This window comes from Heterocephalus glaber, unplaced genomic scaffold (assembly GCF_053883595.1).
Source record: "Heterocephalus glaber isolate CG9 unplaced genomic scaffold, H.glaber_assembly_v1.0 deba00001555, whole genome shotgun sequence".
Taxonomy (NCBI): Eukaryota; Metazoa; Chordata; class Mammalia; order Rodentia; family Bathyergidae; genus Heterocephalus; species Heterocephalus glaber.
The window spans coordinates 13430616-13449256 of NW_028258346.1; the positions used below are offsets into that span (position 1 = coordinate 13430616).

Sequence of the window (18641 nt, forward strand, 5' to 3'; positions counted from 1 at the left end):
GCTCCTGAATTCTGAGTGGCAAAACCATCTTGGACAGTCCAGCTGCAGCAGAACAACCACACTGCCAAACTTAACCCAGATTCAGGATTGTAAGAGATGATAAGTTGTTGTTGTTCTAAGTCACTAATTTTGGTGGTGGCTCTTTATCGACAACATAAAACTTGGAAAACCAGTGTTAATATAATTTACTTCACACAGCAACCCCATCAACAATTACTATTATTATTCTCATTGCACAGTTAAGAAAACTGAGGCACTGGGAAGTTAGGGTAGCAAATGGCATAGGAAGAATGTGAATCAAGTCAGGCTGGCTTCAATGTCTTTGCTTTTCATCTCTACATGCTACTAATTCCAATAAAACATTCATGTGACCTGGCTACAGCAGTCAGAGATCACTGGACATCACAGTCTCACAGCTTCCTTCTCTGAATAGAGCCAAATGAGAATAACCTTCTGGAGTGTACCTGCCATACACATTTTATTCTTTGTGAGTGCTGTCATGAGGACTATGCAACTTTCTGTTCTGCATGTGTTCAATGCAAATCTGGCTAAGGGACCCCCTGAAAACACAAAAATAAAAATAAAATTTCAAGGAATGCATTGCTCTAGATTCATCTGGTGTTGGCCTTTTGGTTGTCAATAAGGATTGATCAGGGTTCAGAAAGTGTAGGGAGCAGCGATTTCTTTTCTGACTCATGTGATTGCTAAAGTGATACTCCACCTTTATATCCCAAGAGAAACATTTTGGTTTTATAGCTACAGAGGCTTTTAATGGTGATACACATGGACTGCCATGATGTCCATGATTTATGCACTGTACCAAAAGCTTTTCAAATGTGACTCAATCTCAAGTTATTCTTTCCATCAAAAACATCAAGGGTATAGAACACCCTGGCTAGGGAATACATTAAATTGAGACTGATTCATTCTATTTCCAACTTTTTGAAGGTAAAAACTTGTCTTGGGTTGCTATTTACGCTGGTATTAAACATTTCCTTCTGTATTTTTCTTTAGATTTTCAGGAATCTATATCATGTACATTTTACCTCTTAAAATATTTCAAAAATCTGTGTCAGTAGGATCATGCCTCCTCTTCATTCACTTATTCTAGAGAACAAAGACATTCTGTCTGAAGTTAAAGTAATAATGGATTAAATTCTGACCAAGGTTCCTCTTTAAACAGCTGGAATCTGAAAACAGGTAGTACTGTTGATTTTGTTTTTAATAGCCATGATTTTCCCCTAACCTCTCCTGGGAAACACTTTGAAAGGAATTGAGGTTTTCCACTTACTCTCAATTGAGCAGTTTACTTCAGCTCTGCTTTCATGTCTTAAAACTATCTGGGGGATTATTTTTATGCTAACCTAAAATGTTCAGTACTGAAATAATGTATGAACTTCTTACTTGATCATCTACATTCAATGTTTAATAAATATTTATTAATACTTTCATCTTAGGAAAATCTCTATGAGTAAAAGAGAGAAAAAAGCTAGATATATAAAGACTACAATATTCTGAACTTACAGTTTGGTAAAAGTTGATTGCTATGGAATCTGAATGCATGACTAACAATACAATATTCATTGCTCCATAACAGCAGGAAAGCTAAGCACGAAGAAACTTAGGAAAACATAGAAGTCAGAAGTAGATAATGTATTGTCATATTGGTGCATTTAGTTATTCAAAATAATTGAAATGTATGTAAATGTTAACATTTGCTCTAGATTCTTAAGCCAATCGAGACTAAATTTTTGGAAGAGATTTTAAAGATTTAGGTGTTGTATCTTACAGTGATAATACCTCTATTTTTTGTTTTAAATACTTATTTTTTCTGCCTATTATGTCACTATAGTTCCCAAATTGTACATCAAGTGCTTAGAATAGTTCTTTGTTTGGGAAACGTGTGTGTGTGTGTGTGTGTGTGTATGTGTGTGCTAAGATTTGTCAGATAATGTTTGGTAGTGTGTGTTTGCTTTTTTTCCTCTATGAATGCTTTAGTTCTGAATGTTCTGATGCAAAATTTTCCAGCAATTTTCTCTGAAACTCTAATTAAGTAACTTAATTATATTTTACCTACTTTTCTTGAAAAAGTTATTACTTTACTTGAATAAGAAAAAAATATTAACCTAAATGACATTGTTACCTACAGAAATTATTCAGAGATTATTTTCAAGCAATCTGAAAGATACCTTCCATATTTGTTTCCAGTCCGAATATTTCTGAGACTTTGAGAACACTTAACCATTCAGAGAGAATGAGTTCAACTGATAAGTGTGAAATAATTTTCTAAATAATTCATTCCAAAATGTTGCTTGTATACTTAAAGCATTAGACCAATCAAGTATTTTTAATAAGAATTTGTTATTGAGAGTAACATATAACAAATAGAACTATCAAATAAAATTCTTTATCCATCATGACATTTTATTTGTATTTAAATTATATATATTGCCATTGCTGCCCTTGTATTTTTTCTATTGTTTTATTTTTATCCATAAAAGAATCACATTTGGATGCATTTGCAGTTACTATTGGAATTATTTTGAAATTTAGTTCTAAGCACATGTTGATATTATAGCCATTATTTACTGCAGTAAAGAAGCCTTACATGACATCTCACAAATCTCCACTTTCCAAATGGAAGATCAAAATTCAGGTAAGATGTTTAGTTTCTTTCAGGCCAAAAACTATGTTATTATTCTTGCCCTATCATAAGAATTGTTAATATAGCTAATTACACATTCACATTGTTTTCAGGTTTTCCTTTTTAAAAAAATTTATATGTAATCTCTTTTAAGGAATTATTCACAATGCCAAAGAGTAATTAAACTTCAGATACTTTTGTGAATACTTAGGGTTGGAAATTATTCTCCTGGTACTCATGAAATAGTTTCCCAGCAGGATCTCCTTATTATTCTGCAGTTAATGAATAAATAGTGCCATAAGATCAAGGAAAACTTAAAATGTGTGTGTTGAAATAAGTTGCTTTTAGAAAAGCCCAGATAGTGCTTTGTGAAAAGCTAACTTCTAATTTGTACAGAAATCAGCAGAGTCCCAGAGGCTATGTGAAAATCCCCACAGTGCTTTCTGAAAAAGACTTAAGCACAGCAATTATTGAATTGTTTGTGGTTATGGTGTAGTTAACCTCCCCTTGGTGTATCCTTAAGCACAGCTAGAAATTTGACAGAGCAAAGATTTCTCTTCCTTTCTTACCTAACACCTTTGCTTTGATACCTCTATGTTATGGGAACTGCAGCTTTTTTTTTAATAGTAAGGAAAAGGAGTAATACTAAATACATCCAGTAACCCATTCAGTATAAGTACCACTTAATCAGAATATCCCCAAACAACTGTCGCAGCCAACGACAAGGGGTCCTGTCTATAAACAGTGGCATATAAGTGTTGGCACAAGTTCAGGGTCAAAGTGATTTTTGGAAACTCTGAAATTTCAGTCTCAGTTCAATAATGTCTTCACCTGTACATGCATTCCTAATCAAAGTTTCAAAATCAAAGGTTTCTAGAAGAGAACTGACAACAAGATAAGGCTTGGGGAGATCATCTTAAGGCAAAACATATTTATTGTAGGGAAAAAGAAACATGTTTCACATTGAAGGGAAAGTCACTGTTAATAGTTTGTAGATGATTGCCACATTTTCTCTCTCATATAACAAAATAGATAATGGTGCTTATTTATTTATTTGCTTATTCATTCCAAAATTAGAATCATAAAACAACTGATTTCCTACTAACAATATTAAATAGTAAAATTTCCCATGCCAATTAATACAGTCCTACAATGCCATTTTAATAGACCTACAATACTCTATAATATGCTGAACATTAGTGTTTTGTCCATCTTTTCACTCATTTGGACAATGCAGTTTTGTATAACTCTGCATCTAAATCCTTGTATATATTCTTAATTATTTCTTCAGGGTAAATTCGTAGAAATGAAATTATTGTTTCCAGTGAGCAAGGATTTTTTTCCTAATAAATAGATTGAACATTAAAAGTATTACAACCTTAGACCAAAGCCCTCATTTTCAGCCTTGCTAGTGATTTTTCAGTACCTTTGTGGCTTAATTGGAGGTACATAAAATTTTTAATATTTGGTTTCTCCTTGGAAAAGCAACATTAAGTGCCTTTTAACTTATTCAAAACCTAGTTTGAGCAAGTCAGAAAACATCACAAATAGTTTCAGCAATTAAATATGGCACATTGATATGTAAGCAGTGGTAGGTTCACATTATGAAAAGCTTTGAAATAAATCACAATTACATGGTGCTGTAAATGTATCCACTAAGTGTAGAAGCACAATTAGGCATCTAATTATATAGGAAAACGCAATCATATCCCGAGTAAAGACTAAGCCACAAAACCTATTCCTACTTGAGCCATTTTGCTACACAAACCCAGGGGCTCGTCGGTGGTTTTACTGCTTTTAGGACTTTCCAGAAATTTGCCTATTTTTACTTTACACCTCTCTCCTCAACAGCCAATCCATCTGATCTTCTTGGACATACTATCTACATTAGATTCCTTTTATAAACGTCCTTGAGTTTTTTTAGACCATATGTCCACATGGGTTACTTATTCAATTCGTGTCAGTCAAGCACTGCCAAAAAAATCCTTTAAAATTTTACACCTCGTGCAAAACATCTCTCTGACTAAGAAACGAGAGAGGAGTAGCAGAGAATTCTTGATATCAATGGATTCATCCTCCAAATGGTCACAGTGCAACATGTCCTCTGTTTAACTGGTCACCACAGAGCCTAAATTCCCACAACTTTATGCAAGTATAAAAGACATACAAAGCATAGGAGCATGTCGGCCTCTTCATTTTAACCAAGGTGAAAAGGGTGGGTGTGAAATCTGCGGAGGATGTAGGAGAACATGGTCAGACAGCATATGTAGACACACGATGCTTGTGATCACGTACTTCCAGTCTATAGCAGTTCCATAACCTGGTGAAGTCCATGAAATTTTGTTTTTTATTGTTTTCAGTGAGAGTGATGGAAAGAGGACTAAGCATTTAGACAGATTTAAAATCTATCTACCGTGTTCCTCCTCTTTTTTCATTATTACATCAGAGGGGTGCAGCCACTATCAAAGCTTCAGCCCAGGCCTGACCTCCCCAGCACCTGGCAACATATGACATAACTTCTTCAAGACATCTAAATAATCCGTGTAGATTTAATTTTTATCAAAGTGCAAAAATGAAGGTACAGAAGAATGTTACTTTCTACATGACAATAAACATTTTCAAGTATCCATGCAGTGTGATTTTTATTTCTTGTACTGTTTGATGGAATTTCCAATAAGATGGGAGTATCCATTTCTTTGGACTAAGGGTGGAAGTCAACTAAAATTGTTCCAAAAATTAAATCGATATTTGTATATAAGACTTCCAAAAAGGCTCTAAAAAGCCATTGCATTATAATAGTCAAATATGAAGTGTTTTTATACATAAGAACCAGAGATGTATGTGAGAGAGAAAGGGATTGATTTTAAATTTCAATTAAGTTGATTTAGAAAACAGTTATAGTTTCGCTGTAGAGTATAGTAGAAAGAGGATCAGAAAATAATTTAGGGGCAACTTCTGCCACGCAGAAAAAAAAAATCTTTCCCTGGAATTTTTTTTTTCTTTTTGAGGAACCTACCAAGGAAAACAGAGATTGAGCTATAGGAGTAGGTCTCAGAAATAGAAGCCAGTTGAAGAAGAACTGTAGTGGGTCCAGAATTACAAAAAATGCCAGTAGAAATCACCTAAATAGTTTGAGGATACAAAGGTAATGGGGGTTTTGCTCTATTTTTCAGTAGAACATTGGGAGGAAATAGTGCATAGTACACTAGAAATTACACATTTTTTTTGAAATGTAGTTGAGAAATCTAAATACCATATAGATTTGACATTATACCATCTTTTTTAAAATAATGCATGAACTAGGTAGTTGGTTTATCATCAAAAATGTTAAAATGGAACATTTTTCAAACTACGTTTTTATTCAATTTCTCTATAGAATGTAATATGGTATAATTTAACATTATGCTTGAAAAGTATCTTATTAATCAACTTATATGCTTCACTGTAACAAAAATATAAATATAAATTTCACTTTCACTTTGACTTCTTGAAATCAGAAATCTCCAAGTTTAAAAAATAGAAAAAGTGTTATCAATAGGAAGCCAGTTGAACTAGGGCATCACCATATATAGTGGAATACTATCTATCTCAGTGCACTGTCTCTATACATGAAGATACAGTACAGGAAAATAAGTATAGAGTAGTATGTTAAGAGGGAGTATAGGGCTGGGGATTTAGCTCAGCCACACCATGCCTGCCTCGAAAGCACAAGGTCCTGAGTTCAATCCCCGGTATCAAAAAAAAAAAAGGAGCATAAAATAATAATTTACATATTCACTTTCATATTCAAAAGAAAAAGTGAACTTTAAAATATTATTAAGTAAATATGGATAGTAATCAAGTCTGGAAATAGAGTTACATACTAGAAAAATAAGGTAAGAATGGGAGAAGAATGTTCACTAAACAACAATTTATATGTCCTGGTATTTGAACAGTGTGAATATTTTAATATGTGTCTACAAAATTACTACTAATATACCATGACAAAACCCTCTGAATATTACAAATTTTCATAAATAATTAAAGACCCTAAAAGTATATTTCAATAAAAACCACATTATTAATGAGATAAATGGGGGTGATTTTTTTCTCTATTTGAATAAAATATTATTTATCACCAGGCTATAGCAGGAATAATTCTATCTCTGCTTTATTGTTAGTTTATTTTCTGAGAAAGTCCTATGAAATATGAATATATAGAAAAGGAAGGGGTTTTGCATGGTGATTTCATGTACTTTTAAAATTTCATCTCTTTTTAAGTTTTATATCAAAATCTGACTATAAAATTTAATTATTAATAAGATGATATCTACATTATCTCTTCCTTACAATTAGATACAGATAAGTAGATAGGCAGATAAATGGATGGATGGATGGATGGATGGATGGATAGATGGATAGATAAATAGATGGATGATGGATGGATAGATGATGGATGGATGGATAGATAAATAAATAGATGAGTGATGGATGGATGGATAGATGGATGAAGGATGGATAGATAGATGAAGGATGGATGGATAGATAGATAGATAGACAGACAGACAGATAGGCAGGCAGACAGAGATGGGTGAGGCAGAGAACCTGGCCAGGAGTTTGTCATCTAGACGAATCATGAAGCAGTGAGTATCTCTTACCAAAGCTAAAGCTGTGTAGTTTTTACCAAATTTCCATTCAGAAGCAATGTATTCTTTGACAATAGTCAAGGATGGGACTGGATGGAGCTTTGAATACATAAAAAATGATTACTCCCACTGCCTCACCTTGGGCTTTCTTAATTCAGAGCATCCCGTTAAGAACAAAGTACATTGTTTATTCTATCCCTCTTCATTCTTACACACATCTAAGAGAAAATCTAGGAAACTCTGCCACACGAAACAAAGCTTCATGGACCTCAGGAAAACTAACCACTTGAGTCAGGCCCCTAGATGGTTTTGACAGTAAGGGGCAGAGCACCAAAGTGACATTCAACACGATGTGGCTTAGCTTTATAAAGCGGGAGAAGGAGTAACTGTGCAAAGAGAGGTAGAAAAGGCAGGATACCAACTGCAGGAGAGTCCACAGGTGGCTTTCAGGGAATAAAGTATGGCAGATGAGACAGGAAAAATGGATTCCTTTAAAACTTCCCTTTCAAGCCTTCCTTCTGCACATTCTTCATGGCACATAGCTGGGGACAGATCCCCTGTTCAGTGGCTGCTGCCCCAGAGAACACCAGGAGACCATGAGATACTGGAAGTATTCCTTTGCCTCACAGAGAAAGGGAAGGAAGAAAAGGTAAACATCTGAATACTTACTCAAAGTTCACTAATCTTCTCTATAATGAACATCGAGTTGTGCTTTGCTGGCAGTAGAAGTGGATTGTGGACACCTGAGCAGCAGGAGTTGGCTTTTATTTCTTTATACTCAAGTCATAATGATTAAAGTCCTCACCACTGCAGGATATGCCAAAAATAGACATGGGGAAGGATTTTACTCAGGAAAATGAGTCTCAGAAGATAGGGGTCTCCAAGGCAATTCGACCACGTCTAATCTACGGTGCTGAGAGTGGAGGGAAGCAGGATTTCAACAATTTAAAAGGCAGATTTTCTTTTCTTTTAATTTCCCAAAGAAAATATGGCACCATCCTTTCCCAAAATTTACCCATTAAAAAAAGAGACATTATTACTGACCTATGAGTTCAGTGTCCACATCTTCAACTCTCTGGCCTCCTCCTCACTTCATGGCTCTGCTCCCAAGTCTCTTTCATAGAGTCTTTGGATTCTATGGGACACAACTTGGACTACATTGATTTTTTTTTTTTTATGAATTGTGAGATAAAACTTGCAGTACCGCTACCATTTAGAACACACTGAAACCTCAAAATAAATTTTTTTTTAATGGTACTAGGGATGGAACTCAGGGCCTTTGCATTATGCAACATCCCCGGTTTTATTTATTTATGTATTTATTGAGACAGATTCTTGCTAAGTTGCTAAGTCCTCCAGACCAGGCTCAAATTCATAGTGCTGCTGTCTGAGCCTCCCAGAGTGCAGGGATTATAGGCAGGCAACACCACACCCAGCTAAAATAACTAAATTTTCATATGTAACCAACACAGCACTAAAAGAGCTAGTGAATTGTCAGGCTGGGTTGGGTATTTATGAGTTATAAAAATAACTTTTTTTAACTTTTAAATTTTATTTTATTGGTACATTTTAGGTATACAATATAATGGCATTCATCATTGGGAATCTGCACCTTTATATAGTCTCTCTTGCTTCTCATTTTTCCCCCTTCCCCTGCCCTCCCTTCAGTCCCTCCATCCCTCCCTACTTACAAAGACTTTGTTTCCATTTTTCCATTTTCTCATATTAATCGCATTCCCTTCTTTCCTTTCCCCTACCCCTCCCACTTCCCCTTCCCCTTTGCCCCTTTTCTTCCTATTTCACATTATCTATTATACCTTTTAGTCCTTATTTACACTATCATTTTCTCACACTAGAGAAACTATTCAGTATTTACACATGTGTGTCCTGTTTATTTCACTTAAGACTATTGCCTCAATGTGCATCCATTTAGCTATAAATGTCTTTAATTTCTCATTTTTTATGGCTGAGTGGTACTTCATTTTGTAAAAAAAAAAAAAACACGTTTTCTTGATCCAGTCTCCAGTTGACAGGCATTTGGGCTGTTTCCAAGTTTTAGCTATCACAAATTGTGCTGCTATGAACATGGGTGCACATATATCACTGTGGTATGATTCTTTTAATTCTTTGGGGAAGATCCCCAGCAGGGGAATAGCTGGGTCAAATGGGACCTCTAGTCCTAGTTCTTTGAGGTATCTCCATACTGATTTCCACAGTGGTTGCACCAGTCTACACTCCCACCAGCAGTGGAGCAGGGTTCTTCTTTCCCCACACCCCCGCCAACATTTGTTATTGGTTGATTTCATGATAGCAGCCATTCTTTCTGGGGTGAGGTGGACTCTCAGTGTCATTTTCATTTGCATCTCTCAAATGTATAAATAACTTTAATAATAAAAACATAGATTGCTACTAGATCTCCCAGGATCTCAAGCCATCTATGATCATCTACTTTACAGGACTGTTAAAGAAAGTAGTGATGATTCTTGCCAAGCACTTACTACATACTATGTGCCTGATACATAATTAAGACTCAGCAAATAATAAATATATTGATGGAGATAAACAAAATTTATGCGCTTTTAATTAAATTATTTTTAGCATATCTTCCACATTTTGGTTCTCATCTTCCTGTCATAAACCAACCAAACCACCAAACCTCTTAAATGGCTTTATCTTTGGATAGAAGGAAATATAAGACATGTAAGTGCATATTTTTAAATATTTAAATAGGGGAAATGATCTTAGCACAGATGGCCTTGCCAGAGAGGGGGGTTTTTGACCAATCTCAGACACTTTGAACATTGTAGCTGACTTGTGAGGTCTTGGTCAGGGTGAAGCTTCAAATGCAAGAGAGGACGGTGGACCAGGGCTCAGACTGCGGAGAAGCACATTCTAAATACCTGCAAAAAAGAAGAGAAACTACCACAATCTACAGCACAAGGTAATTATTATCTTTCAAATTAACAGCAAAACATTAAACTACCTTCCATATTTTTTAAGAAATAAAGTAAGTCATATTAGAAATGCCATAATCCAAAAGTACTTCATTTTTTAAAAAGCTTAGCACTTAAAGGATTGGCTTTCCTTTGTCCAGAAAATCCATTTATGAATATTGCACATTGACTCAAAAATTAGAACTTATGGTAGCATAGTGCTGAAAAGTCATACACAGTCATATTCCTTGAATTCAACTCCTACCTACTCCCATTCTTAGGTATCTGACTTTAACTTACTTTTGACACTATTCTTCTGTATAACAGGATTGATAATAAGAAAAATAATTCATGTTTGTTATGAGAATAAGTGAAGGTTAATGTTCAGTACAATTCCTAGGACAGAGTAAAGATTCAATAGCACAGTATTGTATATTACTACTAACATTACTACCACTGCTCCTGTAATATGGTGACAGTGCTAGAAATAACACTAGTGGTAGCACTGTACTAGTATCACATATAGGCATTTCAATATTTCAGGAGTTTTATTTCCCTAACTGTGTTACGATTTCTTTCAGAGTGCTGTCCATTTATCACTGTTTAGAAACGTGTCATAACTCTTATCAGAACTGTGGACTTGTGGTAAATATTCGGTGAGTATTTCTTGATTGATTGCTGTGTATATGCCTTACACTTGGCTAAACATGCATTCATTTACATTTCACCTCAACAACTTAAAAACTAACCCACCTTCACATCTAATATCTCCGTTTACTCAACTCTGGGCCACAAACAACTAATTAGAGATGATACGGGTAGGCTTGAGTTTTGACGGATACTCATCTATGAATTCTAATCCAACCGACTGCTTCATTCATCTACATCGGAACCACATGCCAGGGAAATACATGCAAATTAAATCATATAGTTTGGTTAAAGAGACTCAGAAAAATGGACCTTCCCAATTATTACTTATGAAGTCAAAATGTAGAGAAAAGGTTTTATTGATGCTTTCATTTACACTGAGCTTTGTTTACATTATAAATACTAAAGAAACAGTATGTTCCCCCCAGGGCATTCACAGGTATAGCATTCGCCAAGAAAACATGTCATTACTTGTGGTAATGTGTTCAACATTTTTCAAAGTAATACAGATGAAAACATTTCAGTTAAAAATAAATTTGAATTCTGATGTCCATGCAAATACCATTTTGGGCTCACAAATTATTTCCTGAGAATACTCTCTGTGAAATAATTTATAAGGATTCAGATTGTGTTTCAAAAGAAATATAACCAATAGGGATTTAATTAATTTCATCATCACGTTCTTATGCTTCTCTCACTCCTGTCTCTCCTATCACCACCCCCCCCAAATAAATGCCCTGTTCAAATCCCTCATCTCACACGCTGCTTCCTTTGAACCCAAATAAAGATGAGATGACTGTACTTCTGGGATCATGAGACTAGTGATGGCCAACAGACCATGTCCCAGAGAAGACTATGTTTTTTTCATCTGCTATTTCTTATCGTTCTCTATTTTTATATGAAGCATTATAAGTAGAAATCTGGTTAGCTGCATGTACCACAGGAACGTGAATAATCTTATTAAAGTGTGTGAATCCTGTTAGGAATGTTATACATTACTAACCCCTCTATTTTTGTCTTCATTTTCCCACCTAAAACATGAATTTAATCTAAGAATATACTTGATAAACACCTGGTTAGATTAAAATAGAATCTAAGTAGTAAAGCATTTGCTAAATTCCCCAGCAAAAAAATTGGTATTAAACACTTAGTATTTTATTTATCCTTATTTTCCTTTTTACTCATTACTCCCATAATACTGGCCTCCCTCGGGTTCCCCAGAACTCTGAGTTCTGTTCTCATTCTGTAAATCTGAAATATTCTGAATCTTCTAACACTCCATGTCCTCCATTAATTCTATGTTAATGTGTACGTGCCCTTAAATGAGCTCATTTGTGACTTACTGAAAAACCATTTCTGACAACTGAATCTAGGACCACCATAATGAATTCTAAATCTTCCTCCTACTTTTTTTAATAACACTAGTGGAACTGCAATTTAACTGGCATCATGTTTACTAATTGTCACTCTGTTCTCCATCATTTATATGGATGGATGGGCTTGTTCGGTATTTTCTTCTGCTTAATATAATCCCATATGATAAGTATACATAGCTATGCATTACATATACACATGTTGTCATGAGATTCTCTATATATTTGATGCTACCTAATACCTAGAACAAAATATCAAGATTTGCAAGTAAGCCTGCCTCCGTGTGATTTGTTACACCATCAACACAAAGAGAAATGTTTAACCCATACACATTAGCCATATGAAAAGCCTAAACAAAACAATAGAAGAGAAAAAGGCACGAAAAAGAGTTCTTTCTTCTCACATTAAGCCTTGGAGAAGAGCCCAAAGGACACTGCTGATGTGATTGATAAACACTTCCTATGGTTTGGGCAACAACACTACTGTTTGAAGCACACTAGAGAAATTAAACTGCACGAAGCTGTGGCTCTCAAACTGGGCGGTATAGGGAGCGAGCATAATTGCAACAGAATGTTTATTGCAGGTCACAAGTAGGCCTACATGAAGGTAGCCAGAATGGAACTGTTTTCCAGTCCACGAGGACTTTTAGAAACAGTGACCCTAACATTCAAGGTAGACCCCTGATGCACATGGCATGGTGCCCAATGAGAGAAGGTGAAGAATCCATACTGCAAAAACTTTGAATGGCTATTTGAGAAGGGAAGGTTGGCAAAAGTAATGAGTGATTTATGAGAGAATGAATTAAGTGAAAAATTCCCCATCTCTCACATCTCCTTCCTACTCTTGACCCCCTCTAGTTCTGAAAATAAAAGCAGTAGCAGTCTAGTGGTGAGAAGGTGGAAGAGGAAAGACAAAAAAACTAAAATGCACCCCCAAAAAATCTCTTTCCAAAACACTACAGGTTCCAGGCTGAAGCAGCACCTAGCAGAGGAAACGTTCATGTCCTATTGAGCGCAGAGATCTATTGTCACATGAGATTGAAAACAATAGCTACACAGACTTTTGGGGACTGCAGATGGCAGGAGATTTCTTATTGTGTGAAAGGGACTAGGCCATGGGCTGAGGATTTAGCTCAGTGGTGCTATTGCTTGTCTTGCAAGCGCAAGGTCCCAAGTTCGATCCCCAGCACCACCCCCCCCCCCAAAAAGTGACCAGGACAGTAGCAGATGCCTCTCAAAATTTCATTCAAGGGCTGAGTATTAATAAGACCAAAAGAGGGTTGGTTGAGCAGTCATAAGGTGAGGAAGGAAAGTTATTTTCTATGAAGTTGCAATCTATATATAGAGAGAGACATGCTCTTTCACTATAATGTTTACTCTTGAATGAATGAGAGAATGAACATAAATAGCCTATTTTCAATATTCATTTTAACAATTTATTGATGAACAGAGGTAATGCACAGGATTTTAAACAGTAATCAGCTTTCCCTTTGTGCTTTAAAATTATGTATAAAAATTAGCTAAATGGATTATTTTTCTTATGTTATAAAAATAGAATAGATCTTTATAGTTTACTACATTAATGGCATTGAAAATTTGCAAGACATTAAAATGTATGCTTGTAAGCAAAATTAACAACTTGGCTCTCTAACTTTTGTCTAGTTTATTATCCATGGTACACTATATAGATCTAGAAAACTATTCCAGCCTTCATTAAAGTTTTAAACAATTATGAAATAGCAATAACCACCAGATGGCTTAAATATTTTATGCAACATCTTTAATCACCACTTTATAATTTACAGTATTGATTGTATAATCATTACAGATGTGCATTAATAATTAAGATATATTATCTTATTATACATATATATTATAGATGCATTTAAATTCTTTGCTTGCAATGTGAATAATAGATTTTATTTTATGACTGCTCCACACATTACAATTTTATTGTAAACTTATGTTTCATGCTTAGCTTTCCAAGCCAGATTATTATTGCTAGCTCAATAATTTAAGATTGTGATACCTACCCTTCCAATCATAAGATAATCTACCTTTGATATTTGTTAAGACTATTTTGCACGTGTCCTAATGTCCCTTCCACATACAAGCATTGCAGTGTTTTGTTTTCCTGTGAAGCATAAAGGCAAGCATAGTTATGTGCCTTGCTTAGGCCAAAGAAAAATGAGTGAAATTGACATAGAATGTCTAAGTAAAACGTCTACAAGTCCCTTGCCCTTGGAACCATGTGGCAAGGTGCACCCTAACTCTAACAATCATAGCAATGCACATATGTCATCCTCCATCAGTGAGAAGTAAAAGTCCTTATGCTCAGACAGAGCAGTTAGGACACTGTTAATTATTACCGTGTAGTTTAGATCAGGAAGGGGCCACACATTTTGTGTGAAGGGCCAGATAATAAGTATTTTTGGCTGCATAGGTCAAAAGATCTTGGTGGAAATTACTCAACCTTGCCGCTATATGTGAATTGAAGGGGGGTGTGCAGGAATATGCATAAGTACATTCAATAAGCTTTATTTACAAAACTGTCAATGTCGATAAAGTAGGTTTTGTGTGAGTCGATGGTCTGTCAATCCTGGTCCGGCCTATCTCTACTGATAGAGTCTCTCAGTGGAGAAAGTACAGGAAGTGAAAATCAGATCACATGTTTTGATTGACTACACTGATGTTTTACATTTTAGAATTTAAACTAATATTTTCAAAGCACGTTTGAGATTCTTTCTAGCTTTCACTTTCCATATATTTTCTAAATGGTATTATGACTGTGTTTACATGAAATAAAAAGTTAACATGGTTCCACCCTCTTGTGATGAAATATTCAAATATGTCTCCTTTCTCCAGGGTAAGGTCTAAGCCTCAGTGTTTTACATTCAATTATACAATTGTAGACAGTGGACTATTGCAATATGTCAGTCATCAAGTATGATTGGATAGTGACAAATACTAATTTGCTTAAACAGAATTGGCAAAGAGAAAATTCTCAGTTCAACAGGAAATCTTTTTCTTAAAACTCAGTAGTGTTACATAAATGAAGAAACAGCTAAAGATGGTCAAGGATATGTTTAGCATATTTACTTGGATACCACTGCAGATAGCTTGAAAACAAAGCTGAGTGCTATAAAACAAAACAAAACAAAATCAGGACATTTTTCTCTGCATGTAAGTTTCTTTATGTGTCACCCGCCAAATTAAATTTGGAGGTTAGTGAATGTTAGGGTCCCTATGGCTGTCAATTGTTGTATACATTAACACTTGAATACCTAAGAATGCACATGCACATATTCACATACAAGCAGAGGTATTTAGAGTGAAGCAGTTTAAAAGAAAAAAAAAGACTTTAAGAAGCCTAATTTCTCTCCAATTGAACTACGACATATCCTCTAAGTGATTTCGCTCAATAAATAAAATCTTATTTGTGACTTACAATGATTTTTATCTTAATAAAATGCATTTTTATTTCTAATTCTTTTTCCTGAATAACCTATAATGAACATTTATAATAAATGAAATAAAAAGTTTAAAAACGTCTGAAGTACTACAGTGTTAATGTAATACTTTTCTACGTATTTCAAGGAACATACTACATTTTGACTGTTAGCTGTTATAACTATAGAAATGTAATTATGTTTCATTCTGTGCAACTCAATGATTGGACTTTTGATGAGAGAAATTAAATACATTTCTTTGGGATCACTTCTGTTCACCTAAAACCCTGTTAGCCTTGGGATTATAGCATACAAAATTCTCATTCTTCTTATAGTGTTGATTAATTTTCCGGCCTGTAAGAATAATCACTTAATTAAAATTTTTTATTCATGTATTATTTTTAAAATTAGGTCAATTTATAAACTAAATGTTTCCCAAAGTTCTTAATTTTTATGCTAGTGGGTGTGAGCAGAGGGTGGCAAAAGCAATTTAAAGCATTGGGGTTTGCTCCTTGGGTGTGTGTGTGTGTGTGTGTGTGTGCGCACACTCGTGCACTCATGTGCACATAAATGTAAGCCCTCTGAGCATGTAAAATATGCACTTTGTTTGATTGTTTAGATTTGCCTTGAAAAAAATATTTAGATTTTAGTATTAAACCCATCAACATTGTGGGTTTTAAGGGAAAAGGCGCCCAGTCTTTCATGTGCAGTACTCCCCTAAATAATTAAAGATTTAAGAATTCTTGGTTTGGTTTTTACCACATAGATACATTTATTCCACTCATTAGCAGAACATCATATAACACAGCCCAAACGAACAAAATGCAAAGAATGTCCTCCCAGCAGGAGCCCTGGAACATGAAACGGTTTCTATCACGGAGTTGTTGTGAGGGCTCATTTGGTGCCTCCTTGTGTGCTCCAGTCGTTAAAATTGTGTGCCTAACTCTCGGGCCTGATCTTACAGATTTGCTTATGGTTTTGCTATATACCAAGGTGAAAAGATAAAAAATAAAGCCCTAGAGTGGATGATTCTTGTTTTACTTTCTTTTGATATTTTCTCCTATGGGCTCAATTTATTATTAAACTTAAATTACCTACAAGGAGGTCTTGAAATGTTAACTCTTCCTTCTTATGTTTTAGAAAAATCTTCCCTCTGAAGAGATGAAAAGCCCTCATTATTTTGATTTAGATAATCGTGTATTTATTATGAAAACTACTCTTTTTAAACAAAGCCTTATAGGTAGTAGATCATATAAAACTATGTGATTGATATTAATAAAATATTATATAAATACACGATTTTGTTGTAGTCAGCAGGATTTGACAAGGGAATACACTAAATACTGAACATATAATTTCTAACATTACTTTTTGATAATTACCCAAAGAGTCAAATGCAAAGGAGTGAGAGAGATTAACTGCACACTAGAAGCTCAGAGGATTCAGCTGAGGGCCTGGATCCCAGCAGTTTCCTGGACAAGTCCTCCTCAAGTCCAGCCAGTGGCCTAGAGCCCACAGCACTGTCTCATGCTGGTCCATATTGAGGATCTGCAGCTGAAAGGCTCAAAGGCCAATGGTAGAAGCCAGAAAACCTACGCTGGTGAGATGAAGAATTTGTGCGAGCAGACTGAGGGATCCACATTGGAGCCAGGAAGAGATGCTCATGGTGAAGATCAGAGCTCCCCTGATGAAAACAGCAGCCATTCCCAGTGACAGCAAGGCCCTGAGCTCCTCCTCTGAAGGGAGCAGCCTAGTTCACATCAGGAAAACCATCTGCAGCAAGCTTCTCCTAGAAAATCAACAGGGCAAGATCTTCCCCTCCAGTTTTCTTTTTGTGGCTATTGGTAACAATTTTCAGGTGGATCCTCCACGCCCAGACCACACTGACTCAGTTCACCTGGGCATTACAAGTTGACTGTTAGTCAATCCACTACAGGTATTAATTTAAAATCACATATCCAAGCCCATAGTTTCTTTTAGATTTCTGCTGTACATATGTAACATATGTACTTTCTCTAACTTTTCTTCCTAAAAGTTTCTGCTTGTATTAAATTATAAAGTATATTATAAGGTGTTTATGCTTATACAAGTGGAAGCTTAGGGCCTCCTTGTACTTCAGTGATGACAACTTAATAATACTAGTGTAGTAAATTTTTAGTTAATACTTACATAAATTCAATCAACTCCACTAGTTCAATCTCTATGGCTTCTCCTTTTCTAGATTCATTCATTCATCTATTGGTTGAAGGATTTTATTGTCAATTCTTTTCAAAAAAGATGCAGAAAGGCTTTTAATTCCTACATTTGAAATCACTTGACTCTTACTCTTTATGCCTGTGTGCAAAAACAATAGAAAATTCTTTGGTGAAACTTTTTCCTCCTCTAAAAAATTTATATGGGTTACTCTGGTATCTTGTGCTACTGAGTACTGCACATGTGGATTACTTTAAGTTTTTCCTATTGATCTGTTTTGGGTTTTTTCCGTATAATTCTTTCTTTTTTACTAAAATTAAATAACTTTACACACTATGTCTTGGCTTCCTTTTATTCTGCAGATTCAAGTTCTCCTTCATTTCAAGAATATTTTCTCTGAGACACTTTCATTGTTATCTGTGTATTTTTTCTACGGCCTTTTTTAACCAATTATAGTTTCTAATTTATTTGCCATATTGATATCATTTCTATCATTTTTTTTCTCCTTTTAAGTGTTGTTTCATGTGAATTCTCTTGCCAATCTTTAGTTGTGCTCATTTTACTATATCAAATAGTATTTTCTTTCTGCCTTGGTTTATGTTTCCTTTCTGTTTCCTTCTTAAATTCTGCCACTACTTTTTCTTTCCATTTTAAAAAATATTTTTATTGTAGTTCCTTCATCCTTGAATTCTTCTATCTCTTTGAGCTGTTAAATTTAAAGTAAATTTCATCATCTACAGTTTAAGAATATGTAATATTTTTTACAAGATAATAGC

At 34.9% G+C, this 18641-nt stretch overlaps 1 long non-coding RNA gene across 1 annotated transcript in view; it reads left to right on the forward strand.

Annotated features, from left to right (window-relative positions):
- LOC147824098 (uncharacterized) overlaps window positions 1–18198 on the forward strand; it is a 34268-nt gene extending 16070 nt beyond the window's left edge. The window contains exons 2-4 of the long non-coding RNA XR_015442892.1: window positions 10100–10210; window positions 10784–10858; window positions 17061–18198. This is a non-coding gene — a long non-coding RNA (uncharacterized LOC147824098). The remainder of the gene's footprint in view (window positions 1–10099; window positions 10211–10783; window positions 10859–17060) is intronic.
- Window positions 18199–18641: the final 443 nt, after the last annotated feature.